This window comes from Hyperolius riggenbachi, chromosome 1 (assembly GCF_040937935.1).
Source record: "Hyperolius riggenbachi isolate aHypRig1 chromosome 1, aHypRig1.pri, whole genome shotgun sequence".
NCBI classification, from domain to species: domain Eukaryota; kingdom Metazoa; phylum Chordata; class Amphibia; order Anura; family Hyperoliidae; genus Hyperolius; species Hyperolius riggenbachi.
The window spans coordinates 353,406,539-353,421,482 of NC_090646.1; the positions used below are offsets into that span (position 1 = coordinate 353,406,539).

Consider the following 14,944-nt stretch of genomic DNA (forward strand, 5'->3'; position numbering starts at 1 on the left):
TCCTCCCCCTATTGAACCCTAACTGAACCCACCCCCACCCTTTCCCCCCAAAGCCTAAACCTAACTGACCCTCCCTCCCTAACCAATGTCTAAACCTAACTGACCCCCCCTCCAACTGACGCCTAACCCTAACTGTTCCCCTTGCAATCCCCACCAATATCCACGCCCTAGGTGGCCACACAACACACCATACCATTTTTTAAATATACTGTATGTGCAATTAAAGAAATAGCATTCAATATTTCTGACTTATTGTAACAATTCAAAAATATGACCAATGTACCACACACCTATTTTAATTTTTTTTCCCAATCATGAATAAAATAATGAAAACCGTCAGAAAAAAATAGATTGGAACTGTATACCAAGCAACTGACTCCATCACACACCATACAATTCTTAATAAAGTTGGTCTGAAATTTCCAACATGTCCAATCTCCAAAAACCTAAAAAAAAACAAACACAGGAAATTCGATCAAATTATCGATAGAAAACAAAGAAAAGCTCTTGATTTTTTGGGACAACTGATTGAAATTATCAAATTGGTGAAACATTGGATCTTTTAATTGTATGGTGTGTGGCCACTTTAACCCTGACCAATATGGGGCTAAATTACCCTGTGCCCAATTACCTGCTTAAGTTTCAAGAACCATTTCAAAGTCTTCACATTATTCTACAGTTTAATTGTTTCTGCAAACAAGTCAAAGGAAAATATTGATTGTTGCAGTCTTCAATAAACAGCATGTATGTACATATTTTACAGCACCAGGCCCAACGTGAAAAGCTTTGCCTATGCTCTGTATGCTTTTAGGGCTTCACATACGTTCGTGAACAACAAGCACTTGCGCTTTTGCACAGGCAACGCATTTTGGCATTCCCACAAAACCGTTCATGTGCTGCATTGTGTAGATTATTATTTATAAAGCGCCAACATATTCTGTGGCGCTGTACAATGTAAGGTAGTGTAGATGCACTGTTGTGTCTATTTTGGGGCGGAAATGCATGCAGACTAGTGGTTTTTAATGCTAATCATGTGGAATACATCTTAATTTACAGTACACAAAATTTGTGCATTGCACATAAACCATTTTTTTTACCTGACTGGCTGGGCTTGCAATAGTAACTTCCTGTGGTAATGTCAAATACTGCTTGTTGAATGTTTAGGACTAAATTTAGGTTTTAAAAAAAGTCTGTAGTAAAAACTTGGGAGGCATATTATCCAAATTACACAACATGAAATAATGCTTTTATTTACAGCAGTGGCGTAGCTGGAGACCATGGGTCCATCAGACTTAGGTATTCTTGAGCAATGCCATCTGCCCCTACCCTCTGGATATAAGTTGACTGGGCAATTTACATTTCCATGTTATGTGCACTGTGTATAGTCCATGGGCACTGAGGCAAAGTCAAAGGGTAGAGAGAAACAAAGGAAAGTTAATAGTGAACACATCAAGTACCACCTGGGCCCCCCCATCTCCAGGGACCCATAGCAGTTGCTATGGCCATTGCTAGGCCCCTGATTTACAGACAGAAGAGTGTAACTGCAGAATTGGGACAGTACAGCTTTAAATACAGCAGTGGCTAGATAGTTCACTGGATAAAGAGGAACTCCAATGAAAATGTCATAAAAAGTGCTTTGCTTAATTTTCACAATAATTATGTATAAATGATTTAGTCAGTGTTTGCCCATTGTAAAATCTTTCCTCTCCCTGATTTACATTCTGACATTTATCACAGGGTGACATTTTTACTGCTGGCAGGTCATGTCAATGGAAGTAGATGCTGCTTGCTTTTTTGGCAGTTGGAAACAGCTGTAAACTGTTGTTTTTTCCCACAATGCAACAAGGCTCCCACCGTGTGATGTCAGGACCTCAGAGCTGGGAGGCGCTGACATCACACTGTGGGAGGGGTTTCACCACAATATTAGCCATATAGAGCCCGCTGATGATCCGTTTGAGAAAAAGAATACATTTTTTATGGGAAAGGGGGTATCAGCTACTGATTGGGAAGAAGTTCAATTCTTGGTTACGGTTTCTCTTTAAGGGCTCTGCCTCTGAAACAGGAGATCAGAATTGAAATCTTAACCACTTCCCGACCGCCTAACGCACAGAGGCGGCCGGGAAGTGGAGCCCTGAAGGACCGGCTCACCCACAGAGGCGGCGGTCCATTTAAGGGCATGGGCGGAGCGATCGCGTCATCCGTGACGCGATCCTCCGCCGCCGCCTGTCACCGCTCGCCCGCCGCAACATCCCGCCGGCTATACGGAAGCGCCGGCGGGATGTTAACCCCGCGATCGCCGCATACAAAGTGTATAATACACTTTGTAATGTTTACAAAGTGTATTATACAAGCTGCCTCCTGCCCTGGTGGTCCCAGTGTCCGAGGGACCACCAGGGCAGGCTGCAGCCACCCTAGTCTGCACCCAAGCACACTGATTTCTCCCCCCCCTGTCCCAGATCGCCCACAGCACCCCTCAGACCCCCCCTGCCCACCCCCCAGACCCCTGTTTGCACCCAATCACCCCCCTAATCACCCATCAATCACTCCCTGTCACTATCTGTCAACGTTATTTTTTTTTTATCTCCCCCCCTGCCCACTGCCCCCTCCTGATCACCCCCCCACCCCTCAGATTCTCCCCAGACCCCCCCCCCCCCCCCTGTGTACTGTATGCATCTATCCCCCCTGATCACCTGTCAATCACCTGTCAATCACCCATCAATCACCCCCTGTCACTGCCACCCATCAATCAGCCCCTAACCTGCCCCTTGCGGGCAATCTGATCACCCACCCACACCAACAGATCGCCCGCAGATCCGACATCAGATCACCACCCAAACGCAGTGTTTACATCTATTCTCTCCTCTAAACCCCCACTAATTACCCATCAATCACCCCCTGTCACTGCCACCCATCAATCACCCCCTGTCACTGCCACCCATCAATCAGCCCCTAACCTGCCCCTTGCGGGCAATCTGATCACCCACCCACACCAACAGATCGCCCGCAGATCCGACATCAGATCACCACCCAAACGCAGTGTTTACATCTATTCTCTCCTCTAAACCCCCACTAATTACCCATCAATCACCCATCAATCACCCCCTGTCACTGCCACCCATCAATCACCCCCTGTCACTGCCACCCATCAATCAGCCCCTAACCTGCCCCTTGCGGGCAATCTGATCACCCACCCACACCAATAGATCACCCGCAGATCCGACATCAGATCACCACCCAAACGCAGTATTTACATCTATTCTCTCCTCTAAACACCCACTAAATACCCATCAATCACCCCCTATCACCACCTGTCACTGTTACCCATCAGATCAGACCCTAATCTGCCCCTTGCGGGCACCCAATCACCCGCCTACACGCTCAGATTGCCCTCAGACCCCCCCCCTTATCAATTCGCCAGGGCATTATTTACATCTGTCCTTCCCTGTAATAACCCACTGATCACCCCCTGTCACTGCCACCCATCAATCACCCCCTGTCACTGCCACCCATCAATCAGCCCCTAACCTGCCCCTTGCGGGCAATCTGATCATCCACCCACACCAATAGATCGCCCGCAGATCCGACATCAGATCACCACCCAAGCGCAGTGTTTACATCTATTCTCTCCTCTAAACACCCACTAATTACCCATCAATCACCCATCAATCACCCCCTATCACCACCTGTCACTGTTACCCATCAGATCAGACCCTAATCTGCCCCTTGCGGGCACCCAATCACCCGCCTACACGCTCAGATTGCCCTCAGACCCCCCCCCTTATCAATTCGCCAGTGCATTAGTTACATCTGTTCTTCCCTGTAATAACCCACTGATCACCTGTCAATCACCTGTCACTGCCACCCATTAATCACCCCGTCACTGCCACCCATCAATCACCCCCTGGCACTGCCACCCATCAATCACCCCCTGTCACTGCCACTCATCAATCAGCCCCTAACCTGCCCCTTGCGGGCAATCTGATCACCCACCCACACCAATAGTTCGCCCGCAAATCCGACGTCAGATCACCTCCCAAGGGCAGTGTTTATATCTGTTCTCTACCCTAAACACCCACTAATTACCCATCAATCACTCCCTGTCACTGCTACCTATCAGATTAGACCCCTATCTGCCCCTAGGGCACTCAATCACCCGCCCACACCCTCAGAATGCCCTCAGGCCCCAGCCTTGATCACCTCGCCAGTACATTGCTTGCATCTATTCCCCCCTCTAATCACACCTTGAGACACCCATCAATCACCTCCTGTCACCCCCTAGCACACCTACCCATCAGATCAGGCCCTAATTTGCCCCGTGTGGGCTCCTGATCACTCGGCCAAACCCTCAGATCCCCCTCAGACCCCCTTCCGATCACCTCCCCAGTGCATTGATTGCATCTATTTTCCCCTCTAACCACCCCCTGAGACACCCATAAATCACCTCCTGTCACCCCCCTAGCACTCCTATCCATCAGATCAGGCCCAATACAACCTGTCATCTAAAAGGCCACCCTGCATATGACCGGTTCCACAAAATTCGCCCCCTCATAGACCACCTGTCATCAAAATTTGCAGATGCTTATACCCCTGAACAGTCATTTTGAGACATTTGGTTTCCAGACTACTCACGGTTTTGGGCCCGTAAAATGCCAGGGGGGTATAGGAACCCCAGAAACGGACCCCATTTTAGGAAAAAGACACCCCAATGTATTCTGTTAGGTGTATGACGAGTTCATAGAAGATTTTATTTTTTTGTCAAAAGTTAGCGGAAATTGATTTGTTTTTTTTTTCACAAAGTGTCATTTTTCAGTAACTTGTGACAAAAAATAAAATCTTCTATGAACTCGCCATACACCTAACGGAATACCTTGGGGTGTCTTCTTTCTAAAATGGGGTCACTTGTGGGGTTCCTATACTGCCCTGGCATTTTAGGGGCCCTAAACCGTGAGGAGTAGTCTAGAAAACAAATGCCTCAAAATGACCTGTGATTAGGACGTTGGGCCCCTTAGCGCACCTAGGCTGCAAAAAGTGTCACACATGTGGTATCGCTGTACTCAGGAGAAGTAGTATAATGTGTTTTGGGGTGTATTTTTACACATACCCATGCTGGGTGGGAGAAATCTCTCTGTACATGGATAATTGTGTGTAAAAAAAATCAAACAATTGTCATTTACAGAGGTATTTCTCCCACCCAGCATGGGTATGTGTAAAAATACACCCCAAAACACATTATACTACATCTCCCGAGTACGGCGATACCACATGATTGGCACTTTTTTGCAGCCTAACTGCGCTAAGGGGCCCAAAGTCCAATGAGTACCTTTAGGATTTCACAGGTCATTTTTGTTTCAAGACTACTCCTCACGGTTTAGGGCCCCTAAAATGCCAGGGCAGTATAGGAACCCCACAAATGACCCCATTCTAGAAAGAAGACACCCAAACGTATTCCGTTAGGAGTATGGTGAGTTCATAGAAGATTTTATTTTTTGTCACAAGTTAGCGGAAATTGATTTTAATTGTGTTTTTTCACAAAGTGTCATTTTCCGCTAACTTGTGACAAAAAATAAAATCTTCTATGAACTCACCATACTCCTAACGGAATACGTTTGGGTGTCTTCTTTCTAGAATGGGGTCATTTGTGGGGTTCCTATACTGCCCTGGCATTTTAGGGGCCCTAAACCGTGAGGAGTAGTCTTGAAACAAAAATGACCTGTGAAATCCTAAAGGTACTCATTGGACTTTGGACCCTTTAGCGTAGTTAGGGTGCAAAAAAGTGCCACACGTGGTATCGCCGTACTCGGGAGAAGTAGTACAATGTGTTTTGGGGTGTATTTTTTACACATACCCATGCTGGGTGGGAGAAATACCGCTGTAAATGGACAATTGTGTGTAAAAAAATCAAGATTGTCACTTACAGAGGTGTTTCTCCCACCCAGCATGGGAATGTGTAAAAATACACCCCAAAACACATTGTACTACTTCTCCCGAGTACGGCGATACCACATGTGTGGCACTTTTTTGCACCCTAACTGCGCTAAAGGGCCCAAAGTCCAATAAGTACCTTTAGGATTTCACAGGTCATTTTGAGAAATTTCGTTTCAAGACTACTCCTCACGGTTTAGGGCCCCTAAAATGCCAGGGCAGTATAGGAACCCCACAAATGACCCCATTTTAGAAAGAAGACACCCCAAGGTATTCTGTTAGTAGTATGGCGAGTTCATAGAAGATTTTATTTTTTGTCACAAGTTAGCGGAAATTGATTTTAATTGTGTTTTTTCACAAAGTGTCATTTTCCGCTAACTTGTGACAAAAAATAAAATCTTCTATGAACTCACCATACTCCTAACGGAATACCTTGGGGTGTCTTCTTTCTAAAATGGGGTCATTTGTGGGGTTCCTATACAGAAAGTGTAAAAATACACCCCAAAACACATTATACTACTTCTCCTGAGTACGGCAATACCACATGTGTGGCACTTTTTTGCAGCCTAACTGCGCTAAGGGGTTCAAAGTCCAATGAGCACCTTTAGGCTTTACAGGGGTGCTTACAATTTAGCACCCCCCAAAAATGTCAGGACAGTAAACACACCCCACAAATGACCCCATTTTGGAAAGTAGACCCTTCAAGGTATTCAGAGAGGGGCATGGTGAGTCCGTGGCAGATTTCATTTTTTTTTTGTCGCAAGTTAGAAGAAATGGAAACTTTTTTTTTTTTCACAAAGTGTCATTTTCCGCTTACTTGTGACAAAAAATAATATCTTCTATGAACTCACTATGCCTCTCAGTGAATACTTTGGGATGTCTTCTTTCCAAAATGGGGTCATTTGGGGGGTATTTATACTATCCTGGAATTCTAGCCCCTCATGAAACATGACAGGGGGTCAGAAAAGTCATAGATGCTTGAAAATGGGAAAATTCACTTTTTGCACCATAGTTTGTAAACGCTATAACTTTTACCCAAACCAATAAATATACACTGAATGGGTTTTTTTTTTTATCCAAAACATGTTTGTCCACATTTTTCACGCTGCATGTATACAGAAATTTTACTTTATTTGAAAAATGTCAGCACAGAAATTTAAAAAAATCATTTTTTTGCCAAAATTCATGTCTTTTTTGATGAATATAATAAAAAGTAAAAATCGCAGGAGCAATCAAATAGCACCAAAAGAAAGCTTTATTAGTGACAAGAAAAGGAGCCAAAATTCATTTAGGTGGTAGGTTGTATGAGCGAGCAATAAACCGTGAAAGCTGCAGTGGTCTGAATGGAAAAAAAAGTAGCCGGTCCTTAAGGGGTAGAAAGCCCTAGGTCCTGAAGTGGTTAAGGTGCGTACACACGTCAGATAAAAGTCTTTGGAAAATGAAAGATCACAGACCAATTTTACCCCCTTCCATGTAGTATGAGAGCCATACCTACACAGTCTATTCTATGGAGCTGAACTCCCCATCAGATAAAAATCTTTGCAAGATGCTGCACACAAAGATGCTGTCCACATGCAACAGATCAGTATCTGCAAAATATCTGTTCCTGCAAAAGATCCATTCCTGCAAAATGCATTCATAGTCTATGATATCTGCAGATCCCATACACACCTTGTTTAATGGACATTCATCTGCAGATCAGACAATTATCTGCCGATCTGAAGATCCAACCTGGTGGATCTGATCTACAGATAATTGTCCGTTAAACAAGGTGTGTATGAGATCTGCAGATATCATAGACTATGAATGCGTTTTGCAGGAATGGATCTTTTGCAGATACTGATCTGTTGAATGTGTACGGGCATCTTTGTGTGCAGCATCTTGCAAAGATTTCTGTCTGATGGGGAGTGCAGCTCCATAGAATAGACTGTGTAGAGTATGGCTCTCATACTACATGAAAGGGGGTAAAATTGGTCTGTGATCTTTCATTTTCCAAAGACTTTTATCTGACGTGTGTACCCACCTTTAGCTCTTCCTGTTCAGTACGCTGCACCTATTTAGTAAGGAGACCTTAGGTAAAACTTCCTAACACTGCTACTGCCTACTGAGCGTGCCCCAGTGGATGTCGCTTTGTGTCCGCCAGGATAAATCCTCTGTGTCTTGTCTAAACTGGAAATTAAGCTGTCTTCCAACATGTACGTTATCAGTAAGGCAGCATATTGGTAACAGCCTTTGTGAGCTCCTCTCCCTCGGGGTCCCTCTTTCACCCTCCATGTTTGTCACGTTATACTTCATGTAGGTGGTTGACATGGGACAGACAGGCAATCAGGAATTACCTGGATAATTCAGACAATGAAGCTAATAGCTTTCATGGGCAGAGCTCAAAGGGCAGGGCGATCAAACAAAAGCTAAAAATAAAAGAACCTTGACTCAACAAATATTAAGTGAGAAGATGCACGCAGCACCTCCAGTGTAAACAGACAGTGGTAGTGCCACATAACTGTGGGTATGAGGAAAAAGCCAACATAGTCTCATTCTGGCATTTATCCTATGCAAATGGAACAGACTTTACACTGGGCCCTCAAGCTGTATATGTAATAATCACATGATAAAGATGACCAGAACCGTCTCTCCTAGGACACTTGCTTTGTGAGAGGTGCTTACTAGTTCTGCGGGTTTCAATGTACTTACAGTAAGTACAGCATAAGGTTTCAAGCATTTGACTGGAAAAACAAAGGTCTGAAAATTAAGCATCCCATGAACTCCAGTTTTACAAATTATTACAGTGGAGAAATCTTTAATCTCCTTAGCGGTAACCCCGAGTCAGGCTCGGGCTGGAAATCCGCAGCTCAGAGTGGTAATCCCGGATTGGATCCATCGGAGGTGTGGAATGTGCAGGGCTGCCACAGATCTATCTAGCAGTATGATTTTTAGGGTCTAAATCTAAAAGCTTGAGAAATTTCACCGCTTTTGGACAATTAAATTTGGAAAAAATCATACCGCCAGTTAGGTTAAAGCACACTTAAATGGAGAGGGATATGGACATATTTCCTTTTAAACAATGCAGATTGCCAGGCTATTCTGCTGAACCAATTACCTTCATTAATAGACCCTGAACTAGCATGTCGATCAGGTGTGTCCGACTCGATTAGCTGCATGCTTGTTTTAGGAGCATGATTCAGACACTACTGCAGCCAAAGAGATGAGCAGAACTGCCAGGAAACTGATATTATTTAAAATTAAATTAATATGGCAGCCTCCATATCCCTCTCAGTTCAGAAATCTATCTACTTCAATACACCCGGTTTCCAATTTTGCATTGGATCACCAGTTTAAGGTTCCTTACACATGGGAGGCTGCACTGCTTGTAAGGCCATTTAGCCTCCCGGCTGTTGGCCACAAGTGCCATTTTCCTGCAATTTCGTGCAGCTGAATGGCCGCATTTGTAATACCATGCAGTGCCGTTTTTAGGCACAGACATTCCAGGCAAACAAATGGTTGCTCTATCTTCCGGTCAGCTGGCTTTGAGCCTCCCACTGGGTGTCCCCTTTAAACTGTGGGTAAAATGCCGGAGCTCAGAAGGGATAGCAGGGCAGCAGCATGCTTCCTTCCTCTCTCCACTCTCCCTTCCCGTGTACCTGCATGAGCATCTTTACTGATTGAATGCATCTAGCTAGCAGATGTGCGACAGCAGCACTTCCTACAAGAAGCTTAGGACTAGAGTGGGAACAGGACAGGTAAGACTGGGGTTGCTGCTCTGACTGGGATCTAAATAAATTAAAGGACCGCTGTTGCGCATGTTTTAGAATTTAAAATATGTGCAAACACATACAAATAAGAAGTACATTTTTTTCCAGAGTAAAATGAGCCATAAATTGCCTTTCTCCTATGTTTCTGTCACTTACAGTAGGTTGTAGAAATCTGACAGAACCGACAGGTTTTGGGCAAGCCCATCTCTCCATAGGGAATTCTCCGCATGGCCTTTATTTTTTATAAAGACATTGCCTGAAAAAGATTTATACAAAGATGCTGACCGGCCTCCCTGCTCACCGTATACTTTTTTTGGCGGCTGGACGGAGCAACTGACATTTACTAAGCACTTTTGGAAATAAAGAAAACCCTGACACCCTAAAGGCCCCAGGACAGCCTAACGCTGATCGGCGTAAAGTCCTGGGGCTCTGTTTTGCAGGAGATCGCGCGCATCTTCTGCTTGGTGGGCGGAGCTCCGCCTTCAGTCTCCGAGCAGCGATTGCCGCTTGGAAGACTGTTAGACAGCGAAACCTCTGTCTAATTACCCATACAGCGCTGCGATCTACAGCAGTGCTGTAATGGGGACAGCCGTGTGACACGGCTGTCCCCTCCATTAGCTCAGAGGTGATCCGCTGTCATAGGCTGAAGCCTATGACAGCCGATCACAGTGATAGGCTGGCAGGGGGGAGGGAGGGGGAACTGTAAAAATAATAAAAACATAGATAAAAATATTAGGAAATAAAACAAACAAATATTTATATAAAAAAAAACACCTGTGGTGCAATCAGACCCCACCAACAGAGAGCTCTGTTGGTGGGGAGAAAAGAAGGGGGGGGGGAATCACCTGTGTGCTGTGTTGTGTGGCCCTGCAGCTTGGCCTTACAGCTGCAGTGGCCTATTTTACAAAAAAAAAAGGCCTGGTCTTTAGGGGGGTTTAACACTGTGGACCTCAAGTGGTTAAGGGTTCTATCATTAAGGGAGAAGGTTATGGCACTAATGTGGTTGTGGAAGTAAAGGGGGTTTGTCATTAAAAGGTGCTGATCCACTAAAAGGGTCTGTCAACAAGGGGGTCTGTGTCAATAAAGAGGGCTGTACCCCCAAAGTGGGTCTGTGATTAAGAGAGGCTGCCCTACTAAGGGTGTCTGTCATTAACCACCCTGGCGTTCTGATTAAATCGCCAGGGTGGCTGCGGGAGGGTTTTTTTTAAATAAAAAAAAAACTATTTCATGCAGCCAACTGAAAGTTGGCTGCATGAAAGCCCACTAGAGGGCGCTCCGGAGGCGATCTTCCGATCGCCTCCGGCGCCCAGAATAAACAAGGAAGGCCGCAATGAGCGGCCTTCCTTGTTTTGCTTATATCGTCGCCATAGCGACGAGCGGAGTGACGTCATCGACGTCAGCCGACGTCCTGACGTCAGCCGCCTCCGATCCAGCCCTTAGCGCTGGCCGGAACTTTTTGTTCCGGCTACGCTGGGCTCAGGCGGCTAGGGGGGCCCTCTTTCGCCGCTGCTCGCGGCGAATCGCCGCAGAGCGGCGGCGATCAGGCAGCACACGCGGCTGGCAAAGTGCCGGCTGCGTGTGCTGCTTTTTATTTCGTTAAAATCGGCCCAGCAGGGCCTGAGCGGCAGCCGCTGGCGGTGTTGGACGAGCTGAGCTCGTCCAGACCGCTCAGCTGGTTAAGGAGGCCAATAGGCTGGGTCCCTTTTTTCTTTCTCTGCTTGAAAAAGTTAAAAATCAGGTATACAAGTGAGGGCCAGTGCACAGGGTCGGACTGGGACACTAAGGGCCCACCAAGGAAGTTTCAGCCTGCCCCCCCCCCCCCCCGATCCCCTCCTCCTCCCCCCCCCCCCCCCATTTTGGGCTCACATACACATGTACTCTAGAAATTTTGCATGAGTTTATGGTAGGGAAAATATCGTGAGCACTTCTGAGGACAGCCTCCAATAGGGATATGTCCACATGCGGCGCGCGCAGCGCGCCGCAGCGAAAGTGAATGGGTGTCACCACGCACTGGAACATTGACGTGGTCACGATGAGTCATGGGCAGACTTAAAAAAACAAACAAACACAACATAAGTAGCGGTGTTATTCACAGAGATTAGGTCCGGCCAGATACATTTTAGATAAAATATTCAAGTAGTTACATGCCTCATGATAATTCATCAAGTAGTCAAATCGCAGCAGATTTTCCGACAAAATGCAATCATTTTGGCGGCAGATACCCCCACAACATGCAATCAGGTTGGTGGCAGATACCCCCACAAAATCATCATCAAGATGGCGCCGGATGCGGACGCCACGGCCACAGGGCTCCGGCCTCTTTTCTTTATTTTTCTCTAATCCCCCCCAATTGCTCTCACCAACATCCTCCATCCTCCTGGGTGAGATGCGGGGGCCACGGGAGTGCATCGCAGGCTGCAATCAGTTGTTCGGTCTGCTCTGCCGCGAGGAGACCGTCCACTGTAGTGGAGAGGACAGGACGAGCACCTTGGGGAAGCCCGGAGCAGCATGCGCTCACAGGCATGTGGATCGGGTCTCTCTGGTCTCCGCAGAGCCGCAGGTCCGCCGGAACACCGCTCTCTGCATGCACGGGGGACTGCCAGGGCGTCGGAGCATCGCAAAAACAGATCAGCTGGGCTGCATCCACCGCCACCCACGTGGAGCAACTCGCGGGCCCAGGCGCTGGGCTGCACTGCTTCGCCCTGTCTCGGGCAGGGAACTCGGCGTCATCGTCCGCCGCCGCTGCTGCCGGGGAGCCACCTCGGGCACACACGGGATGCTTCCCTCGTCTGACCGGGCTGCAAGGAGAGCCGCCGTTTGCAGGGCAGATCACAACAATCGCTTGTCGGGCTGCCCTGCCCAATTTAGCCTGATAGCATTGCGGCTCCCCCACGCCAGACCACCATCTCTGCTGTAAGCCTGACCATCCACGGCTGAACTTGCTGGGGTCCTCCTGGCCCCTCAGCTGCCTGCCCCTGCTCCACCAATTGGCCAAGCTGCACAGCCCATGGCAGCCACCAAGCTACATTGCACAGCCCTGTGCGGCCACCACCTCCAACTCACAGCCCTGTGCGGCCACCACCTCCAACTCACAGCCCTGTGCGGCCACCACCTCCAACTCACAGCCCTGTGCGACCACCATCTCTGCTCCCTGAGAAGCCTGGCCATCCACTGCTGAACTTGCTGGGGTTTTCCTGGCCCCTGGGCTGCCTATCCCTAATCCACCAATTGACCCAGCTGCAAAGCCCCAGGCAGCCACCAGCTCCATCGCACAGCCCTGAGCGGCCATCAGCTCCATTGCACAGCCCTGTGCAGCCACCAGATGCCGCGGATCCATCACTGCTGCAAGCCAGCCAAACGGGACACTAATGGGTATCTGATTCAATTTATCTCTGAAGAAGCGTTTTGAGTGCCTAAGATGGCAGCGGATTTACCACCTGGTCCTTTCTCCTGGGCCCATCTTCTACAGTACCTTCTACTTATGCCTTATATTCTATGCTCTGTATATGCTATGCTCTGTATATGCATTGTACTTACTGTATGTATCTAATGATGTATCTGTATGCACTGTACATATCTACTGTACCATCACCGACCCTGTTGTGCCAAAAGCAATTCCGGGTACAACTCGCGTTGTACTTGGCGAAATAAATTCTGATTCTGAAAATGCAATCAGGTTGGCGGCAGATACCCCCACAAAATGCAATCAGATTGGCGGCAGATACCCCCCAAAATGCAATCAGGTTGATGGCAGATACCCCCCCCAAAAGTGGGCAGCAGTGACCAGAAAATCGTAATGTGGGCAGCAGACACCTGAAAATCGCAATGTGGGCAGCAGTGACCAGAAAATCGTAATGTGGGCAGCAGACACCTGAAAATCGTAATGTGGGCAGCAGACACCAGAAAATCGTAATGTGGGCAGCAGACACCTGAAAATCGTAATGTAGGCAGCAGAAACCTGAAAATCGTAATGTGGGCAGCAGACACCAGAAAATCGTAATGTGGGCAGCAGACACCAGAAAATCGTAATGTGGGCAGCAGACACCTGAAAATCACAATGTGGGCAGCAGTCACCAGAAAATCGTAATGTGGGCAGCAGTCACCAGAAAATCGTAATGTGGGCAGCAGACACCTGAAAATCGTAATGTGGGCAGCAGTCACCAGAAAATCGTAATGTGGGCAGCAGACACCTGAAAATCGTAATGTGGGCAGCAGACACCTGAAAATCGTAATGTGTGCAGCAGACACCTGAAAATCACAATGTGTGCAGCAGACACCTGAAAATCACAATGTGTGCAGCAGACACCTGAAAATCGCAATGTGTGCAGCAGACACCTGAAAATCGCAATGTGTGCAGCAGACACCAGAAAATCGCAATGTGGGCAGCAGACACCTGAAAATCGTAACGTGGGCAGCAGTTACCAGAAAATCACAATGTGGGCAGCAGACACCTGAAAATCGCAATGTGGGCAGCAGGCACCAGAAAATCGCAATGTGGGCAGCAGGCACCAGAAAATCTCAATGTGGGCAGCAGGCACCAGAAAATCGCAATGTGGGCAGCAGTGACCAGAAAATCGTAATATGGGCAGGTTGGTGGCAGATACACCCCCCCCTCAAAATGCAATCAGGATGGTGGCGGGCAAAGATCGGCGGGGTGAGACGGAAGCCACCCCCCTCCCTCACCTAGGGGCCCCCCCCCTCCAGAATTGCAGCCAGCGGCAGCACCGGGGAAGAATCACTTACCAGCATGACGGAGAGATCCGTAGCTCTGCGTGCCGCTGGCTGGTCTCTGTCTCCTGAACTGACTGTCCAATCACGCTCTCGCAGTACTTCCTGCGAGAGCGTGATTGGACAGTCAGTTCAGGAGACAGAGACAGACCAGCCAGCGGCACGCAGAGCTACGGATCTCTCCGTCATGCCGTTAAGTGATTCTTCCCCGGTGCTGCCGCTGGCTGCAATTCTGGAGGGGGGGGGAGCGCGGAAGGGGGGCCCCTAGGTGAGGGAGGGGGGGGGGAGGCTTCCGCCCCTCCCCGCCGATCTGTGCACAATGTCCCCCCTTCCTGCGCTTAGCCCCCCTCCTTTTTAGCTCTGGGGCCCCCAGGAGGCGGGACGGCCGGGGCCCACCGATGGGACCATCGGTGGTTCGGTGGGCCTGTCCGAGGCTGCCAGTGCACACCAAAAACAGCTAGCGTATCCGCAAACGCTAGCGGTTTTTGAAGTGGTTTTTCAGAGCTTTGGAGCGATTTTCTAAACATGCTTAGTGTTTTTTTATA

At 48.0% G+C, this 14,944-nt stretch overlaps 1 long non-coding RNA gene across 2 annotated transcripts in view; it reads right to left on the reverse strand.

Annotated features, from left to right (window-relative positions):
* Positions 1-288: 288 nt before the first annotated feature.
* Positions 289-14,944, reverse strand: part of LOC137513503 (uncharacterized) — a 66,790-nt gene continuing 52,134 nt past the window's right edge. For both annotated transcript variants that reach the window (XR_011020525.1, XR_011020524.1), the window contains one exon: positions 289-446. This is a non-coding gene — a long non-coding RNA (uncharacterized lncRNA). The remainder of the gene's footprint in view (positions 447-14,944) is intronic.